This window comes from Camelus bactrianus, chromosome 5 (genome assembly GCF_048773025.1).
Source record: "Camelus bactrianus isolate YW-2024 breed Bactrian camel chromosome 5, ASM4877302v1, whole genome shotgun sequence".
Taxonomy (NCBI): Eukaryota; Metazoa; Chordata; class Mammalia; order Artiodactyla; family Camelidae; genus Camelus; species Camelus bactrianus.
In genome coordinates, this window is record NC_133543.1 from 90,017,839 (window position 1) to 90,025,912 (window position 8,074).

Genomic DNA, 8,074 nt, shown 5'->3' on the forward strand with positions numbered 1-8,074 from the left:
GAGTGAGATTATCCAGGGAAATTGCTTTGTAAACATTTGATTATATCTGGTGCTCAGGAGATGGGCTGAGCCCAGAGGTACAAGTGTGGGCCACGAGCATGTAAGTGTCAAGTTACTCCAACAGAGTGATTACCCAGCAAGCATTTGGAGAGTGGAAAGAGAAGAGTGTTAATGTTGGAACTCTACTGAATGCAGACATTGAAGGAGGGAGAAGAGTTACCATAGGGAAAGGCCAAGAAGAACTAGTCAGAGGTCTGGGAGGAGAATTAAGGTGGGGAAAAGGGGGAGAAATTGTGGACGATAACAGAAGAGAGGCTGTAAGTTTTGAAATTGCTAAATCAGAGTTGTAGCGACATAAGGAAATGCTTATGTGGAAAGAAAGAAAGGGAAAGGAGGGAGGGAGATAAAGGAGGAGGAGAAGCAAAAAGGGGAAGGGAAGGGAGGAGGGGGACGAGGAGGGATAAGAGAAGAGAAGAAACACAACAAAAAGGTTTTCTTCTTTACTGACTGTTTTCAGTGAAAAACACAGGCTGGCTGCACATGTTGAAGTGACAATGACAAGAAAGGGCTGCAGGAGCAAGGCTAGAGAGACTGAAAGGAGGACATTCAGATTTGAATTTGGTACTAGATGTGTGTGAAAGAGTGTGTCAGAAGATGAAGTCAACATCCTGGCCACACTAAGGGGCTTGAACTTTATCTCAAAGGCAACATCAAAGCATTTTAAACAGGGCAGAGATAATTTCAGGGTTGTGTTTTCCAAAAGAACGATCTGACAGCTGTGTGGAGGAAGGTTGGATGGAAGCCAGCCTATGGATGGAGTTCAGTCAAGAGGTTGGTGACGTCCTGGCCAGGGAGGATGAGAACCTTCATGAGGGTGTGCCAAGTGGGCACCAACCCCATGACCGCTCCCTGCCATCTTGTTATCTGTCTTTGAGAGAGTGTTGCTTTTCTGTAGATCCTGGAGTTCTCAAAATAGCCATCAGTGTGAGCAGCCAACCACTTGTCTAAGCTAGCTCAGGAGGTGGATACACACTGTTGCAACTTTGTATGGTTGTCTCTGGCCCTCAACAGGACATGCTTCTCCTCCCCCTTCCCCATGGCCACAGCTCCAGTCTTGAAGAAGGACTGTGGTTTCAGAGCCAGAGCTTTGCTTGGCTCCAGGGGGAGCACTTGCCCCTGAGCCCCTGGAATGGGACCCCTGGAGGCATGCAGCACACGGCCTCTAGACCACACAAGGGGGTGCGGTCTCTTCCCCATCCCTCGCAGGGGAGAATTTCTAGCAGACCTGTATTTGACTTACATTTGAAAGCAGTTGTGCTCAACCAGGCAGTTTCCTCTACTCAAGGACATTTAACAATATCTAAAGACATTTTGCTTGTCACAACCAGTGAGTTGCTACTGGCATTTATGGAAAGAGGACATGGATGCTGTTAGATATCCTACAATGCACAGGACAGCCCACCCAAAACAAGAATTATCTGGCTGCAAGGATCAAAAGTGCTGTAAACCACTGGGATAGTCATTTCTTTAGGATTTAAAAAAAAATTTTATCACTAATTTTGAAAGTATAGTTTTCAGGGTATATATTTCCAGCCATCTATATATCTATTATTAAATGAGATGGAGAATTAAATAAATTACTTGGTTATGTCAAACCAAATTTCTAAAATAATTTTTACTTCATTATTATTACTCTAATTATTATTTTTTTTAAATTTTGTGGTTCAAATCGTGTCTATAGGTGCTAAAATCTCTGCTGTAGTGGCATCTTGGGCCAAGAAGGGATAAAATATAGATTGAAACATGCAGGTAGGTTATCTTATCAGAGTTGGCCAAAAATATTTTCAAGTACCAGGTAAACTTTTCATCCATAAATATATTCAAGCTCTGGTGAATCATAGAGGATAAATGTTCCCTGTTGGAATAGGATCCAAATAATAAATGCCCTAAGCTTTGTCTGTGTGTATGGAGATTTGGGACACAGGTAGGGGACACTGACTATCTTAGAAAATAGCCGTTACCCAACAATATTATCTTCACTAGAATATTATCTCCCTAGAATATTATCTTCACTTCCCTTTATTTGCTGAGGAAAGAGATTGTAGGTTACATTCTCTCTTCCAAGATATTTCGAGGAAAGAATAAATTCTGGCAGAATGCAATAGATCTATGCCTTTATAAGGTAGAAGACAATTCACACATCCCACAATTACTAAAAATGTACTCGGTTTTTATCAGAAAGATAATCTGTCTCCTTAACAAAGCTTCACTTAATTTTTGCCTCATTCTGACTTCCATTTTTGGGTCATTACTTATGATGTACAGAAACAAAATTCAAACAAAACACTGCCTTTATCATCAACTAAAGCATATGTCAACCAGGCAGATATTAAAGCATTCAACAAGTCAAGCAAATGGTTAAAAAAGAATTCTCCGAGAGAATTAGGTATTTTACACCAAAATAAGCCAACTCATTGGAATTAATATGGAGACCAAACAGTCCCATAGGAAATCTGGGAAGTATCTTGGTTTGGAATCTGAGTCCACTGTGTCCCTCCTCTTGGCTGGGTGTTGACCAGAACTTTTTTTTTTTTTTAAGTTACATTGAAATATGCTATTAAATGTCATCTTGGAATTGCTTAGACACACTGGCACCATGTTTTCTCCTTTTGACTTTGGGTAGAATTACCAATGAGAGACAAAGTTCTAGAAAGTACTAAAACTCAATTCTTCTAGGATTAACATTTTAAAAAAAGTTAAAATCCAGTAAGATTGTAGAGAAACCAGTTGCTGCTATTGTAGAACACATTTTTAGCCCTTGTTTGGCTATATGACTTCAGAATAAGGAGAGTCTGGCTGCTTAGAAAATAGTTCACATTGTTAAGTACCCTCTTCTCTGAGTTTCTGTAACCGTGCATAGATCTGTCATTGCATTTATCATACTAAATTTGAATTATCTTCCCCACTAGACTATAGGACCTGGAGCTAAGGACTTTATATTAATTCATCTTTTTATTTCTAGTGTCTAGCTTGACTATAAAAATGAACAAATGAATAAATAGTTGAATGAATGGAGATGGAACACTCAGTATCTTTTCCAGAAATAGCCTAAGTGAAACTTCTTTTGGAAAACACTAGCTTATATCCAGGGGTCTTTGATACAGTACCCTTAAAAGGAAGTTCACAATCAGTGGTGAGAAAAAAAGGAAAAAAAAAAAAAGAAACATGAGAGGTGAGATTGTGGAATCTTAACTCTCAGAGTGAGTAGTTTGAAAATAGGAAGAAGATAATGTTCTTAGAGAGCTGTGAAATGGGTTGAGTTCAAGTTCACAACAAGAAGGACAAAAAAAGAATGCTTAAAGATTTATAGTAGAGTTTCTAAGCTGAACTAGAGGCAAGATACCCAAGTTTACTTCTTTTCATTTTTACTTCTTCAGAGTTGTATGTGAATGTGGATTTAACTACCTTTTGTGTTGCTTAATCCATGTCCTAGGTAAGATACCTGCCCTCCCAACCACTATATCTATGCTGCCATCTCTTAAGGCTGTTTGCTCCCTCCAGCCACAGGAGTTCTTCCCGCCCTTCAAACGCACTGAACACACACTCACTCCAGGCTCCTGTGTCATCTTTTCTCTGTGTCTGGAAAACTCTTCTCCAATGTCACTTCCAACTCTGCTCTCTCCAGTGGCACCTCCTCAAGGGTTCCTACTGCTTCTGAAATATCCTGTTATGATTTCTCAGTCTTCTTTATTTTTCTTAAGTTTCTTCTATTACTATTTATGTTTTTTTTTTCTCTTTACTGGATCATAGCCTTAATAATGCACTGAGTCAGATGTGAGGGATGCATTGGTGAATGAAGTAGAAACAGTCCTTGCCCTCATGGAGTTTCCAGACTCAGATGAATTTTTTTTTTTTTTACCATAACTCACAGATTTATTTCTCCAACGTAAACTCCTCCCCTGAACTCCGAATTCAAATATCTGTCTCACCGTATCTTTATGGACACCCAATTGTTTTCTCAGTCTTAACATGTGCAAATGGACCTGTTTGATAAGAGTGAATCCAGATTTGGGGGACGCAAAGCAAAAAAAAAAAAAGCAAGAATTATTTGGTTGACGCAGATGAATTGTGGTCCCTGTCCTCTGCTCCCTCGTGGAGATCCCTTAGCTTCTTTGACGAAGCAGGAAAACCGAGGATGGGGTGGTAATATTAAATTTTCTACAGATTTGCTGAAGGTGTGACAAAATCTTGATCATAGAACTTCTTCACAATGTTGTTGCAAATAAAACGCAATGATGTGAACACACAACTCTTAGTGAAAAGCAAAATGCTGCAGAATCACATGTTATTATTAGTGTTTACCCGGTACTACTCTTCACTAAAGCTTATATTCCTGAGCCAAATTAATAAAAAGGACCCATCTTCCAAATGAGCAATTTGTCCCCAGGCGTATATTTGGTACATTCAGAAACACATTAGCAATTTCTGGCTCACCAACTCCTCGAATTCTAATGCCGGAAGGGACTTCAGAGATCACCTGGCGCGACCCCCTCATTTTCGTATTTATGCTAAGGCACTAATTACGACAATCTACTGCAATGAAGTGGTTGAAAGGCATTAGCAGACCCGGGGGCGTGCTCTGTGCACTTGGCCTCTAACTGGTGGTTGCAACTCAATCTTGGCATAAGAGAAAGAATTTGTTTTTTCTTTGCTGTAAACAGATAACTTGGGTCTACATAGTGCTTTTTTTTCACATCAAAGTGAAACAGGAAGGAGCGATTCTATATTAGAAATTGTTTGATTGAGCTTTTCTTTCTTTGTTGTACATTTTGTTGTTTGGAGGAAAAAAAAAATCTGGATGGGAAATCGTCCATTCCAATCATTCGAACAATTCTGATGCCAACATTGTGCTGTCAAAATTCAATGAACTTCATGATCTAATTGAACATTCAAAGGAAAAACACGGCAATGAACACACCAGAGAAAGACAGGTGTGTTCTTTTATTAAAATACATTTCAAGAACAGAGCACCATCTTCCTTGATGAACCACTTCTAAAGTCAACTTGTAGAAATGAGTGTAGGCATTTGTTAGTGGTGCTAACATCTTTAAGAAATATTTATGCTGCCCTTATAAATCCACTAACAATTAAAAAAATTTTTGCTATAAACTGCAAGTGTAATTAAAAAGTCATTTTGCTTTTCAATTTTTTTGAGGGGTGGGGGTGGGGAGGAGACATTATTCACTTTAAACCTTTTTATTCTTGATCAAAGTATTTTCATTAATTAAATTCAAGGTGACCAAAATCATCTTTTAGCCAAAGATTTTACACAAAATTTACAAGTTTGACCTACTTTTTTTTAATTATAATTGGTTTAAAATTTTTTGAAATACATTGGCAAAAGCAAGATTAATAAATTGAACATATAAAGAGTAGCAAAATAATACTTTTACTTGACTATAAACTATATTATGTGTTATAGTTGATATATATTTATATATACTGCATGCTTAAAACAACTTTCAAAACGTGCACTGCATTTAAATGGCTTTTAAATTCTACAATATGCAACATCTGGTTTAACTAACTCTTACTTGGGTTCACTCGTCACCTTGGGATTGTGGACATAGAATAAACTATTTACCAAATGGATTTTCAAGCAAACTCCACTGTTAAAATTGAACAAGGATAACAGCATATGACTAATAACTCAAAGCAATAAACGGCCTTAGATAGAGATCTGTGTTTAGTAATGAAAATGTAATCGTGAAAGTGTAGCTCACGCTGGAGTTTCTATCTGCCAAGCCAAGTTACCATCAACAAACATGTTAATGCTTGACAGCGTATTTCAGCACCTTAATGTCAGAAAATAAAGAAATGCCAAATTTATTCAGAACTCAACAGATTCCACCCACTTAGGCATCTCCCAACTTGTGGGTTGAATGTAATTTTAAAATTCTGATTGCTCAATAACTGATAATCATCTTTTAGAGACTGTGTCTTTTATTCAAAAGGCAAGTAGTAATTTGTAGGAAAGGTGATTTTTCAGATGAAGTATTTCACAGTTTTTAATACACTGTGACTATTTTTAACAAGGATATTTTATGACAGAATTATTCTTTTCTTTCTCACGCCCTGTGTAGTGCCTTATCCCACATGCCAAGACAAATGTTTCCTATCATCAAGACTACTTTATATGTACATATACATTTGCAATTTATTTTCAGTGATTCAATCAACAAACGCTGTGTTATTTTTCTAGCACAGTCAACACTGTGTTAGGTACATAGTACACACAACTGCATAAAGCATAATCCCACCCCACTAGGAGCACAAAGAGTAGCATGTGAGACATCCATGTAAGTAGATACCTGTGATACATATTTATAAATAATGTACTCAAGTTCTGATAAAAAATAGTGGAAGCTCAGGTGACAGTACAACTCAGGACAGAGCAAGAAAAGCCTGTAAAGAGAAGACATTAGCTTTCAATCGAGAGAAGAAATAAAACTTTTCCAGAAAATGAGAGAAAAGTCAACTTTTGGCACAGAGACTAGGATGGCTGAAGGCACAGAGTGGCTTGAGAAGGGACATTCGTGTCTAAGGAATAGTGGGAAGTTGAGTGTCTTTGAACTGGAGAGGCCAGTTAGGAATGATGCCGGGCAAAAGTGGGTGGGCAATATTTTAAAGAGCCTTTTATAGGCTATGCCAAGGAATGTCCCAATAAAATGAAACATCTCATGGTATTAAAATCCTACGGTATAAGACCTTTCCTGTTTTAACACCTGTGAGTTAAAGCCAACATTTTGGTTGGCTTCACGTACGTTGTGTATGTTCCCCCGAATTGATTTAACACCGGAATCGCATGGGTGTGGAGAACAGTCTAGGCACAAGACTATAGTGGAGAGGCACGAGGTTACTCTGAGCGGCAGCCAGAGACCCACAGAGAGCCCTGACCATTAGATTCTCCAAAGAGATCAATGTCCAGAACAAGTCTGGAGGATTGATTTTGGAACTTCAGGGCAAAGCCAGGAGGCATATCTCTACGGCTGTGGCCATAGAGCTACACATGAATAGAGTTGGTGGATGACCACATGATGAAATGTGAGGCATTTTAAAAGAAATACATGTCCCAAGATATCTAACATCTACCATCGGATCCATTCCTTTGTGGGGAAGGCACTGTCCACTGAAATCCCTATTAAAACACAAGCATCGTGTCCAGGAGTTATCCCATGAGCATGTTGGCATTAATAATCCTGGCCCCCTAAAAGATGCTAACTGTTTAATGACATCTTGATTTAAAGGGAAGGGTAAGTACCTTTGAATCTAAGGTATTATCTACCCTACACCGGCCAAAATAAGGGCAGAATGAAGTCAGAAAGGAGGCAGAGCAAGAGACTGCATGGGACTGAGGAGAGGTGTGGGAAGGCTTCGGCTTCCCCTGACACAATGATACCTATCTTTATTCTGGAGGTTTAGAAGCCTACCTCACTAAAATTCATAGAAATCAAAGGGAAAAACCTAAGAAAAACAAAATCGCTTGTGACTAAATACATTGGAGCTGTCTGTGTAGTACTGGTGAGAGATTTAATTCTTCTCCCAAGACTGAAATAGTCCTCATCCCTCTCTAGGTTCCTTTCGTTTGGGTTAGGTGCCATCAGGTTTCTGGCATTACCTTCGTTCTACTTGTCCCCATGGAGTGGAAACATGTTTCTGATATGAACCCAATAATTCATTTCCCTGAGTTTAGACCACCTTTGTAGTTGCCTCCTTCTCCACCATTCTAGAGAATTCCAGATTTTCTGGCTAAGTCCTACCAGTCCCTGGCATCCTTTATTATGTGCTGGTTATGTGTCTGGCACCTGTCCCTAGTGCCCTGAGATTGACCTTAGTAAGAGCCTCTTCTCACCTTGAACTTTTCTATGCACTGCTTTGCATCTGTAATTGCTCCTCTTCTCCGATATCTGCTCTTCTTTCCACCTGGTAAACTATTGCCTCCTCTTCTAGTTGCGTTTACAAAGCACCGGGGACTGAACTCACTAAGCAAGCATTTGGTCCCAATCACTCCACC